This window comes from Ascaphus truei, chromosome 5 (genome assembly GCF_040206685.1).
Source record: "Ascaphus truei isolate aAscTru1 chromosome 5, aAscTru1.hap1, whole genome shotgun sequence".
In the NCBI taxonomy this organism is placed as follows: Eukaryota; Metazoa; Chordata; class Amphibia; order Anura; family Ascaphidae; genus Ascaphus; species Ascaphus truei.
Window position 1 is genome coordinate 4,778,199 of NC_134487.1, and position 13,899 is coordinate 4,792,097.

At 51.5% G+C, this 13,899-nt stretch overlaps 1 protein-coding gene across 1 annotated transcript in view; it reads left to right on the plus strand.

Moving 5' to 3' along the window:
- Positions 1 to 798: 798 nt before the first annotated feature.
- IRF5 (interferon regulatory factor 5) overlaps positions 799 to 13,899 on the plus strand; it is a 179,252-nt gene continuing 166,151 nt past the window's right edge. The window contains exon 1 of the mRNA XM_075599255.1: positions 799 to 1,435. The gene's annotated coding sequence lies outside the window, so the exon portion shown is untranslated. The remainder of the gene's footprint in view (positions 1,436 to 13,899) is intronic.

The window sequence follows — 13,899 nt, forward strand, 5'->3', positions numbered from 1 at the left end:
AGCACACCTCTGCCCCTTTACCAGTGCGCAGGCAGCACACCTCTGCCCCTTTACCTGTGCGCAGGCGGCACACCTCTGCCCCTTTACCTGTGCGCACGTAGCACACCTCTGCCCCTTTACCTGTGCACAGGCAGCACACCTCTGCCCCTTTACCTGTGCACAGGCGGCACACCTCTGCCCCTTTACCTGTGCGCACGTAGCACACCTCTGCCCCTTTACCTGTGCACAGGCAGCACACTTCTGCCCCTTTACCTGTGCGCACGTAGCACACCTCTGCCCCTTTACCTGTGCACAGGCAGCACACCTCTGCCCCTTTACCTGTGCACAGGCTGCACACCTCTGCCCCTTTACCTGTGCGCACGTAGCACACCTCTGCCCCTTTACCTGTGCACAGGCAGCACACCTCTGCCCCTTTACCTGTGCACAGGCAGCACACTTCTGCCCCTTTACCTGTGCACAGGCAGCACACCTCTGCCCCTTTACCTGTGCGCAGGCAGCACACCTCTGCCCCTTTACCTGTGCGCAGGCGGCACACCTCTGCCCCTTTACCAGTGCGCAGGCGGCACACCTCTGCCCCTTTACCAGTGCGCAGGCGGCACACCTCTGCCCCTTTACCTGTGCGCAGGCAGCACACTTCTGCCCTTTTACCAGTGCGCAGGCGGCACACCTCTGCCCCTTTACCAGTGCGCAGGCAGCACACCTCTGCCCCTTTACCTGTGCACAGGTAGCACACTCCCAGCTGAGCTGCTGCCGGAAGGGAGGGGTTTGTCAGCACCTGAAGCCTGTGCTCCGCCTCCTGCTCTCACTGACATGCAGAGCTCAGAATCAGGAAGTGCTCCCTCAGCCTCCTCCTCCGCCTTCTCCCCTATTTACTTTCACATCCAGCTTCTGCTTTTTATTTTCGCAGCTCCCAGTGACCTGCGTCCATCTCCAGACCCCCTGTCCATCTCCAGACCCCCTGCGTCCATTTCCAGACCCCCTGCGTCCATCTCCAGACCCCCTGCGTCCATTTCCAGACCCCCTGCGTCCATCTCCAGACCCCCTGCGTCCATCTCCAGACCCCCTGCGTCCATCTCCAGACCCCCTGCGTCCATCTCCAGACCCCCTGCGTCCATCTCCAGACCCCCTGCGTCCATCTCCAGACCCCCTGCCCATCTCCAGACCCCCTGCATCCATCTCCAGACCCCCTGCCCATCTCCAGACCCCCTGCATAACACAGGGGAGCGTTGGCAGAGAGACCTTCTCCTCCTGCCCAGGGTTTGTGATGACCTGACGCCCTGTCCCTTGGTGCTTCATGACTGCTGGGAAGAGGATTTAGGGGGCGCACAGACCCCCCGCTGCCTGCCCTCCTGCAGCCCACCTGGAGACCTGCTTTGCGTTACCCGTGGAGGACCTCCTGTGACTCTGAGCACCGAACTGCAACGTCTGCGGACAGGTAAGAGATTATTTACCTGCCCGGGTCTCTTAATAACCCAAAGAGGAACAGTAGATCTGAATCCCAGCCCCCTCCCCTCTTGTGTACATGCCCCCCCTCCCCTCTTGTGTACATGCCCCCCCTCCCCTCTTGTGTACATGCCCCCCCTCCCCTCTTGTGTACCTGCCCCCCCTCCCCTCTTGTGTACATGCCCCCCCTCCCCTCTTGTGTACATCCTAAATCTGCTTTTTGAATCGTTTCCCTGTTTTAACCTTAATCACCTCTGCTGGGCGGCTGATCGACAGACTCACCACTCTTTCAGTGAAGGACTCCTTCACGTTCCCCCTCCGCCCCCCACCCTCCTGCGCCCCCCACCCTCCTGCGCCCCCCACCCTCCTCCGCCCCCCACCCTGCTGCTTCCGAGCAGTGACCTGCTTCTAGTATTCATTGTGTTTCTGAAAAGTGTTTCCCACCCTGCTCGCTGTTGACGGATTGTAAGCTCATGGGTCAAGGGGGAAGTTCAGAGGGATGTGAGGATGTTGGGGAGATCCGGTTCTAGTGGACTGCAAGCAGTTTGTGCGATGGGAGGTTCTGGGTGGAATTACAGACCCTAGCACAACAGGTGACCCAAAGGGACTGATAAGTTATTGGACACGTTAACAGACGAGTGTGAGCTCTTTGGGTAAGGAGTTTCTGCACAGGCTGCTTTATATAACAACAACCTGGAGACAAGCAGAACGAACATTACATAGTAACCCAGGGGCGGCCAAATCCAGTCCTCAGGGGCCACCAACAGGTCCGGTTTTCAGGATATCCCTGCTTCAGCACAGGAGGCTCAGCCTTCGACTGCACCACTGAGTGAGCCACCTGTGCTGAAGCTGGGACTGATTGAGCAATCTGTGCTGAAGCTGGGCTGATTGAGCCACCTGTGCTGAAGCAGGGATATCCTGAAGACCTGTGTGTGGCCCCTGAGGACCGGAGTTGGCTACTCCTGCAGGAACCCATTTCCCGGAGTCCGTGTTGTTTATCAGAAATGTATTCATGTGATTCTCCGGCAGGGAAGGGGTTAAATGACATCATACCAATGAGGAAGCCAGGCTCGGTCTTATTATATGTGACCGGCAGCAGGATAAATAACAGGCTTGTTCAGCCTAAGCCTGACCCTAATACGCCAGCCTTATATACTAATGCACCAGCCTGACCCTAATACGCCAGCCTAATATACTCATGCACCAGCCTTACCCTAATACGCCAACCTAATATACCAACCCTAATACGCCAGCCTAATATACCAACCCTAATACGCCAACCTAATATACTAATGCACCAGCCTGACCCTAATACGCCAGCCTAATATACTGACCCTAATACAGCAGCTCAACCCCAACCCAAATATACCAACCCTAATACACCAGCCTAATATACTAAGGCACCAGCCTTACCCTAACCCTAATATAACAACCCTAATACGCCAACCTAATATACTAATACACCAGACTAACCCAAACCCTAGTATACCAACCCTAACCTGAATATGCCAGCCTTACCCCAACCTGAATATGCCAGCCTTACCCCAACCTGAATATGGCAGCCTTACCCCAACCCGAATATGCCAGCCTTACCCCAACCTGAATATGCCAGCCTTACCCCAACCTGAATATGCCAGCCTTACCCCAACCTGAATATGCCAGCCTTACCCCAACCTGAATATGCCAGCCTTACCCCAACCCGAATATGCCAGCCTTACCCCAACCTGCATATGCCAGCCTTACCCCAACCTGAATATGCCAGCCGTACCCGAATATGCCACCCTAACCCGAATATGCCACCCTTACCCCAACCTGAATACGCCAGCTTTACCCTAACTCCAATACGCCAGCTTTACCCTAACCCCAATACGCCAGCCTTACCCTAGCCCCAATACGCCAGCCTTACCCTAACTCGAATATGCCAGCCTTACCCTAGCCCCAATACGCCAGCCTTACCCTAACTCGAATATGCCAGCCTTACCCTAGCCCCAATACGCCAGCCTTGCCCTAACCCCAATACGCCAGCCTTGCCCTAACCCCAATACGCCAGCCTTGCCCTAGGGTGGGTGGGTGTGTCCTGCCTTTGGCGCTTGCGCGGATTCCGGCGGCCCCTTTGGCGCTTGCGCGGATTCCGGCGGCCCCTTTGGCGCTTGCGCGGAGTCCGGCGGCCCCTTTGGCGCTTGCGCGGATTCCGGCGGCCCCTTTGGCGCTTGCGCGGAGTCCGGCGGCCCCTTTGGCGCTTGCGCGGATTCCGGCGGCCCCTTTGGCGCTTGCGCGGAGTCCGGCGGCCCCTTTGGCGCTTGCACGCCCATCACCAGGCCATGACATAACTTCCGTCACGCATTTTCATTACAAGCAACGAGATTTTTCCCATCATAACTCTGTAGGTGCCACCAAAGAAGTTTCACTTTAAAAAATAGTGTGTGTGTGTGTGTGTGTGTGTGTGTGTGTGTGTGTGTGTGTGTGTGTGTGTGTGTGTGTGTGTGTGTGTGTGTGTGTGTGTGTGTGTTGTGTGTGTGTGTGTGTTGTGTGTGTGTGTGTGTGTGCGTGTTCTGTGTCTATTATAACGTGAATGAAAAGCTGTGAATAATGTATATTCAGGGATTGTGGAGCCCGATTTAATTGGAGCGAGCTCTTTTTAGAAAGGTTTGTACAATATTCCAATACAGAAAAGGAGAGCCGTGTGTGACGGGAAGTGTAGGATGGTGTGTGACGGGAAGTGTAGGATGGTGTGTGATGGGAAGTGTAGGTAGGTGTGTGACGGGAAGTGTAGGTAGGTGTGTGACAGGAAGTGTAGGTAGGTGTGTGACGGGAAGTGTAGGTAGGTGTGTGACGGGAAGTGTAGGTAGGTGTGTGACGGGAAGTGTAGGTAGGTGTGTGACGGGAAGTGTAGGTAGGTGTGTGACGGGAAGTGTAGGATGGTGTGTGACGGGAAGTGTAGGATGGTGTGTGACGGGAAGTGTAGGTAAGTGTGTGCCTTATATACTAATGCACCAGCCTGACCCTAATACGCCAGCCTAATATACTCATGCACCAGCCTTACCCTAATACGCCAACCTAATATACCAACCCTAATACGCCAGCCTAATATACCAACCCTAATACGCCAACCTAATATACTAATGCACCAGCCTGACCCTAATACGCCAGCCTAATATACCAACCCTAATACGCCAGCCTAATATACTAATGCACCAGCCTTACCCTAATACGCCAGCCTAATATACTGACCCTAATACAGCAGCTCAACCCCAACCCAAATATACCAACCCTAATACACCAGCCTAATATACTAAGGCACCAGCCTTACCCTAACCCTAATATAACAACCCTAATACGCCAACCTAATATACTAATACACCAGACTAACCCAAACCCTAGTATACCAACCCTAACCTGAATATGCCAGCCTTACCCCAACCTGAATATGCCAGCCTTACCCCAACCTGAATATGGCAGCCTTACCCCAACCCGAATATGCCAGCCTTACCCCAACCTGAATATGCCAGCCTTACCCCAACCTGAATATGCCAGCCTTACCCCAACCTGAATATGCCAGCCTTACCCCAACCCGAATATGCCAGCCTTACCCCAACCTGAATATGCCAGCCTTACCCCAACCCGAATATGCCAGCCTTACCCCAACCCGAATATGCCAGCCTTACCCCAACCTGAATATGCCAGCCTTACCCCAACCTGAATATGCCAGCCTTACCCCAACCTGAATATGCCAGCCTTACCCCAACCCGAATATGCCAGCCTTACCCCAACCTGCATATGCCAGCCGTACCCGAATATGCCACCCTAACCCGAATATGCCACCCTTACCCCAACCTGAATACGCCAGCTTTACCCTAACTCCAATACGCCAGCTTTACCCTAACCCCAATACGCCAGCCTTACCCTAGCCCCAATACGCCAGCTTTACCCTAACCCCAATACGCCAGCCTTACCCTAGCCCCAATACGCCAGCCTTACCCTAACTCGAATATGCCAGCCTTGCCCTAACCCCAATACGCCAGCCTTGCCCTAGCCCCAATACGCCAGCCTTACCCTAACCCCAATACGCCAGCCTTGCCCTAACCCAAATACGCCAGCCTTGCCCTAACCCCAATACGCCAGCCTTACCCTAGCCCCAATACGCCAGCCTTACCCTAACTTGAATATGCCAGCCTTGCCCTTACCCCAATACGCCAGCCTTGGCCTAACCCCAATACGCCAGCCTTGCCCTAACCCCAATACGCCAGCCTTGCCCTAACCCCAATACGCCAGCCTTGCCCTAACCCCAATACGCCAGCCTTGCCCTAGGGTGGGTGGGTGTGTCTTGCCTTTGTAAGCTCATGGGTCAAGGGGGAAGTTCAGAGGGATGTGAGGATGTTGGGGAGATCCGGTTCTAGTGGACTGCAAGCAGTTTGTGCGATGGGAGGTTCTGGGTGGAATTACAGACCCTAGCACAACAGGTGACCCAAAGGGACTGATAAGTTATTGGACACGTTAACAGACGAGTGTGAGCTCTTTGGGTAAGGAGTTTCTGCACAGGCTGCTTTATATAACAACAACCTGGAGACAAGCAGAACGAACATTACATAGTAACCCAGGGGCGGCCAAATCCAGTCCTCAGGGGCCACCAACAGGTCCGGTTTTCAGGATATCCCTGCTTCAGCACAGGAGGCCCAGCCTTCGACTGCACCACTGAGTGAGCCACCTGTGCTGAAGCTGGGACTGATTGAGCAATCTGTGCTGAAGCTGGGCTGATTGAGCCACCTGTGCTGAAGCAGGGATATCCTGAAGACCTGTGTGTGGCCCCTGAGGACTGGCGTTGGCTGCTCCTGCAGGAACCCATTTCCCGGAGTCCGTGTTGTTTATCAGAAATGTATTCATGTGATTCTCCGGCAGGGAAGGGGTTAAATGACATCATACCAATGAGGAAGCCAGGCTCGGTCTTATTATATGTGACCGGCAGCAGGATAAATAACAGGCTTGTTCAGCCTAAGCCTGACCCTAATACGCCAGCCTAATATACTAATGCACCAGCCTGACCCTAATACGCCAGCCTAATATACTGACCCTAATACGCCAGCCTAATATACCAACCCTAATACGCCAGCCTAATATACCAACCCTAATACGCCAGCCTAATATACCAACCCTAATACGCCAGCCTAATATACCAACCCTAATACGCCAAACCTAATATACCAACCCTAATACGCCAGCCTAATATACCAACCCTAATACGCCAGCCTAATATACTAATACACCAGACTTACCCTAATACGCCAGCCTAATATACTAATGCACCAGACTTACCCTAATACGCCAGCCTAATATACCAACCCTAATACGCCAGCCTAATATACTGACCCTAATACGCCAACCTAATATACTGACCCTAATACGCCAGCCTAATATACTGACCCTAATACGCCAGCCTAATATACCAACCCTAATACGCCAGCCTAATATACCAACCCTAATACGCCAGCCTAATATACTAATGCACCAGCCTGACCCTAATACGCCAGCCTAATATACCAACCCTAATACGCCAGCCTAATATACCAACCCTAATACGCCAGCCTAATATACTGACCCTAATACGCCAGCCTAATATACCAACCCTAATACGCCAGCCTAATATACCAACCCTAATACGCCAGCCTAATATACCAACCCTAATACGCCAGCCTAATATACCAACCCTAATACGCCAGCCTAATATACCAACCCTAATACGCCAGCCTAATATACTAATGCACCAGCCTGACCCTAATACGCCAGCCTAATATACTGACCCTAATACAGCAGCTCAACCCCAACCCAAATATACCAACCCTAATACACCAGCCTAATATACTAATGCACCAGCCTTACCCTAACCCTAATACGCCAACCCTAATACGCCAACCTAATATACTAATACACCAGACTAACCCAAACCCTAGTATACCAACCCTAATACGCCAGCCTAATATACTAATGCACCAGCCTGACCCTAATACGCCAGCCTAATATACCAACCCTAATACGCCAGCCTAATATACCAACCCTAATACGCCAGCCTAATATACTGACCCTAATACGCCAGCCTAATATACTTATGCACCAGCCTTACCCTAATACGCCAGCCTAATATACTGACCCTAATACGCCAGCCTAATATACCAATGCACCAGCCTAATATACTGACCCTAATACGCCAGCCTAATATACTGACCCTAATACGCCAACCTAATATACTGACCCTAATACGCCAGCCTAATATACTGACCCTAATACGCCAGCCTAATATACTGACCCTAATACGCCAGCCTAATATACTGACCCTAATACGCCAGCCTAATATACTGACCCTAATACGCCAGCCTAATATACTAATGCACCAGCCTTACCCTAATACGCCAGCCTAATATACTAATGCACCAGCCTTACCCTAATACGCCAGCCTAATATACCAACCCTAATACGCCAGCCTAATATACTGACCCTAATACAGCAGCTCAACCCCAACCCAAATATACCAACCCTAATACACCAGCCTAATATACTAATGCACCAGCCTTACCCTAACCCTAATACGCCAACCCTAATACGCCAACCTAATATACTAATACACCAGACTAACCCAAACCCTAGTATACCAACCCTAACCTGAATATGCCAGCCTTACCCCAACCTGAATATGCCAGCCTTACCCTAACCTGAATATGGGAGCCTTACCCCAACCTGAATATGCCAGCCTTACCCCAACCTGAATATGCCAGCCTTACCCCAACCTGAATATGCCAGCCTTACCCCAACCTGAATATGCCAGCCTTACCCCAACCTGAATATGCCAGCCTTACCCCAACCTGAATATGCCAGCCTTACCCCAACCTGAATATGCCAGCCTTACCCCAACCTGAATATGCCAGCCTTACCCCAACCCGAATATGCCAGCCTTACCCCAACCTGAATATGCCAGCCTTACCCCAACCTGAATATGCCAGCCTTACCCCAACCTGAATATGCCAGCCTTACCCCAACCTGAATATGCCAGCCTTACCCCAACCTGAATATGCCAGCCTTAACCCAACCTGAATATGCCAGCCTTAACCCAACCTGAATATGCCAGCCTTACCCCAACCCGAATATGCCAGCCTTACCCCAACCTGAATATGCCAGCCTTAACCCAACCTGAATATGCCAGCCTTACCCCAACCCGAATATGCCAGCCTTACCCCAACCTGAATATGCCAGCCTTACCCCAACCTGAATATGCCAGCCTTACCCCAACCTGAATATGCCAGCCTTACCCCAACCTGAATATGCCAGCCTTACCCCAACCCGAATATGCCAGCCTTACCCCAACCCGAATATGCCAGCCTTACCCCAACCTGCATATGCCAGCCTTACCCCAACCTGAATATGCCAACCGTACCCGAATATGCCACCCTAACCCGAATATGCCACCCTTACCCCAACCTGAATACGCCAGCTTTACCCTAACCCCAATACGCCAGCCTTATCCTAACTCCAATACGCCAGCTTTACCCTAACCCCAATACGCCAGCCTTACCCTAGCCCCAATACGCCAGCCTTACCCTAACTCGAATATGCCAGCCTTGCCCTAACCCCAATACGCCAGCCTTATCCTAACTCCAATACGCCAGCCTTACCCTAGCCCCAATACGCCAGCCTTACCGTAACTCGAATATGCCAGCCTTACCCTAGCCCCAATACGCCAGCCTTACCCTAACTCGAATATGCCAGCCTTGCCCTAACCCCAATACGCCAGCCTTGCCCTAACCCCAATACGCCAGCCTTGCCCTAACCCCAATACGCCAGCCTTGCCCTAGGGTGGGTGGGTGTGTCCTGCCTTTGGCACTTGCGTGGAGTTTGGCGGCCCCTTTGGCGCTTGCGCGGAGTCCGGCGGCCCCTTTGGCGCTTGCGCGGATTCCGGCGGCCCCTTTGGCGCTTGCGCGGAGTCCGGCGGCCCCTTTGGCGCTTGCACGCCCATCACCAGGCCATGACATAACTTCCGTCACGCATTTTCATTACAAGCAACGAGATTTTTCCCATCATAACTCTGTAGGTGCCACCAAAGAAGTTTCACTTTAAAAAATAGTGTGTGTGTGTGTGTGTGTGTGTGTGTGTGTGTGTGTGTGTGTGTGTGTGTGTGTGTGTGTGTGTGTGTGTGTGTGTGTGTGTGTGTGTGTGCGTGCGTGTTCTGTGTCTATTATAACGTGAATGAAAAGCTGTGAATAATGTATATTCAGGGATTGTGGAGCCCGATTTAATTGGAGCGAGCTCTTTTTAGAAAGGTTTGTACAATATTCCAATACAGAAAAGGAGAGCCGTGTGTGACGGGAAGTGTAGGATGGTGTGTGATGGGAAGTGTAGGATGGTGTGTGACGGGAAGTGTAGGATGGTGTGTGACGGGAAGTGTAGGATGGTGTGTGATGGGAAGTGTAGGTAGGTGTGTGACGGGAAGTGTAGGTAGGTGTGTGACAGGAAGTGTAGGTAGGTGTGTGACGGGAAGTGTAGGTAGGTGTGTGACGGGAAGTGTAGGTAGGTGTGTGACGGGAAGTGTAGGTAGGTGTGTGACGGGAAGTGTAGGTAGGTGTGTGACGGGAAGTGTAGGTAGGTGTGTGACGGGAAGTGTAGGTAGGTGTGTGACGGGAAGTGTAGGTAGGTGTGTGACGGGAAGTGTAGGTAGGTGTGTGACGGGAAGTGTAGGTAGGTGTGTGACGGGAAGTGTAGGTAGGTGTGTGACAGAGTATGGGGACTTTAACAATCACACTGTATATTGTGATATTACTGTGCTTTCCTCCGCTGTCACTGCTAGGATCAGTGGGGTAGTGACCGTTCCACGCGCTGTGTGTCGGGGGGGCGTGCTGTGTGTCGGGGGGGCGCGCTGTGTGTTGGGGGGGCGCGCTGTGTGTCGGGGGGGGCGCGCTGTGTGTCGGGGGGGCGCTGTTTGTCAGGGGGGCGCGCTGTGTGTCGGGGGGGCGCGCTGTGTGTCGGGGGGGGCGCGCTGTGTGTCGGGGGGGCGCGCTGTGTGTCGGGGGGGCGCGCTGTGTGTCGGGGGGGCGCGCTGTGTGTCGGGGGGGGCGCGCTGTGTGTCGGGGGGACGCGCTGTGTGTCGCTGGTTGGCGCACTGTGTGTCGGGGGGGCGCGCTGTGTGTCGGGGGGGCGTGCTGTGTGTCGGGGGGGCGCGCTGTTTGTCGGGGGGGCGCGCTGTGTTTCGGGGGGGCGCGCTGTGTGTCGGGGGGGCGCGCTGTGTGTCGGGGGGGCGCGCTATGTGGGCTTAGTGTCGTGGCTGTTATTTTAAGACATTCAGGAGCTCAGTGGGGCAGATTCCATAACAGGACAGGTTTTTAGAAGTGTCTGGTTCAAACTAGAAGGAGTTCTTTTGCCACAGATTGGTAGATTAAAAATGTGAGTAACACGTTACAGCTTGCTGCTGTAGGCGCTGGGACTCGTTAGGTCTTAGTAAGTACAGTCAAGGCTGGGAAGAGTTAGGGGAGTGGGGCAGGTTATTAACCCCGGTAGGCCTCTAGGAGTTTTCCCCAAAGCCACTTTAGGTTGCGGTACCACAGGGACAGGCCCTAGGTTAGGGTTCCTGTCACGTTAGTGCCAAGTGTTAGTTAGGGACTCAGCGGACGCTGCGGTTCCTGTGAAGCGGTTCGGACCCACGTTGGGGTCCGCAGAGACTATTCCGGAGGGAGACCGCCCTGGCGGTCTGTGTACAAAGGAGTTCGGTTGGAGGATCAGACAGATTCATCACACGTCTGACCCTTTGCGAAGCCAGTTGCTGATCCGAGTACCGGAGTGCTCGGCAGGTACCATACAGTCATAAGTGCACCAACGGGCCCTTAGTGTAACTGTGACTGCGCAGTCACCCACGTTCTCTCCAAGAGTGCGGGACATTGGGTGGGATTCTCGGGACACTGGGTGGGATCACTTGGTGTTGGGGAAGCGTCCTGCGCGACGCCGTAGGTGTCTCCTCTAGAGAGGGACACAGGTTATATATATATATAGGTATTGCGTGATATGTTATATTGCTTGTTAGTAAAGTCACTCGTTAATATATATATTCCCGTGTATGTGATTATTGTATTGTCCTGCGAGGAACCACTCCCCCTCTGGTGGGAGCCATCGCAGGTGGAGGCGCTGAATTGAGTAAGTGGTTACCCCTAGTATAATTGCCCCAGGTTCCCCGTGGCGGAAGCTCAGCCCTCCTGCGAGCCAACAGGTAATGCACCACACCTATGGTAACACCGTATGTTCCTTGCACCCACATCAGATCTGCGATTGGGGGGGGGGCAATACCCGTTACATATATATACCCTCACACCCGCATGCGTTTAATCCTCACATTATGTAGATATACCCTCACACCCCCATGCGTTTAATCCTCACATTATGTAGATATACCCTCACACCCCCATGCGTTTAATCCTCACATTATGTAGATATACCCTCACACCCCATGCGTTTAATCCTCACATTATGTAGATATACCCTCACACCCGCATGCGTTTAATCCTCACATTATGTAGATATACCCTCACACCCGCATGAGTTTAATCCTCACATTATGTATATATACCCTCACACCCCATGCGTTTAATCCTCACATTATGTAGATATACCCTCACACCCGCATGCGTTTAATCCTCACATTATGTAGATATACCCTCACACCCGCATGCGTTTAATCCTCACATTATGTAGATATACCCTCACACCCCATGCGTTTAATCCTCACATTATGTATATATACCCTCACACCCCATGCGTTTAATCCTCACATTATGTAGATATACCCTCACACCCGCATGCGTTTAATCCTCACATTATGTAGATATACCCTCACACCCCCATGCGTTTAATCCTCACATTATGTAGATATACCCTCACACCCCCATGCGTTTAATCCTCACATTATGTAGATATACCCTCACACCCGCATGCGTTTAATCCTCACATTATGTAGATATACCCTCACACCCCCATGCGTTTAATCCTCACATTATGTAGATATAACCTCACACCCCCATGCGTTTAATCCTCACATTATGTAGATATAACCTCACACCCGCATGCGTTTAATCCTCACATTATGTATATATACCCTCACACCCCATGCGTATAATCCTCACATTATGTATATATACCCTCACACCCGCATGCGTTTAATCCTCACATTATGTAGATATACTCTCACACCCCCATGCGTTTAATCCTCACATTATGTAGATATACCCTCACACCCCATGCGTTTAATCCTCACATTATGTAGATATAACCTCACACCCCCATGCGTTTAATCCTCACATTATGTAGATATACCCTCACACCCCCATGCGTTTAATCCTCACATTATGTAGATATACCCTCACACCCGCATGCGTTTAATCCTCACATTATGTATATATACCCTCACACCCCCATGTGTTTAATCCTCACATTATGTAGATATACCCTCACACCCCATGCGTTTAATCCTCACATTATGTATATATACCCTCACACCCCCATGCGTTTAATCCTCACATTATGTATATATACCCTCACACCCCCATGCGTTTAATCCTCACATTATGTATATATACCCTCACACCCCCATGCGTTTAATCCTCACATTATGTAGATATACCCTCACACCCCATGTGTTTAATCCTCACATTATGTATATATACCCTCACACCCCATGTGTTTAATCCTCACATTATGTAGATATACCCTCACACCCCCATGCGTTTAATCCTCACATTATGTAGATATACCCTCACACCCCATGCGTTTAATCCTCACATTATGTATATATACCCTCACACCCCCATGCGTTTAATCCTCACATTATGTAGATATACCCTCACACCCCCATGCGTTTAATCCTCACATTATGTATATATACCCTCACACCCCCATGCGTTTAATCCTCACATTATGTAGATATACCCTCACACCCGCATGCGTTTAATCCTCACATTATGTAGATATACCCTCACACCCCATGCGTTTAATCCTCACATTATGTATATATACCCTCACACCCGCATGCGTTTAATCCTCACATTATGTATATATACCCTCACACCCCATGCGTTTAATCCTCACATTATGTAGATATACCCTCACACCCCCATGCGTTTAATCCTCACATTATGTAGATATACCCTCACACCCCCATGCGTTTAATCCTCACATTATGTAGATATACCCTCACACCCCATGCGTTTAATCCTCACATTATGTAGATATACCCTCACACCCCCATGCGTTTAATCCTCACATTATGTAGATATACCCTCACACCCCATGCGTTTAATCCTCACATTATGTAGATATACCCTCACACCCCCATGCGTTTAATCCTCACATTATGTAGATATACCCTCACACCCCATGCGTTTAATCCTCACATTATGTATATATACCCTCACACCCCATGCGTTTAATCCTCAC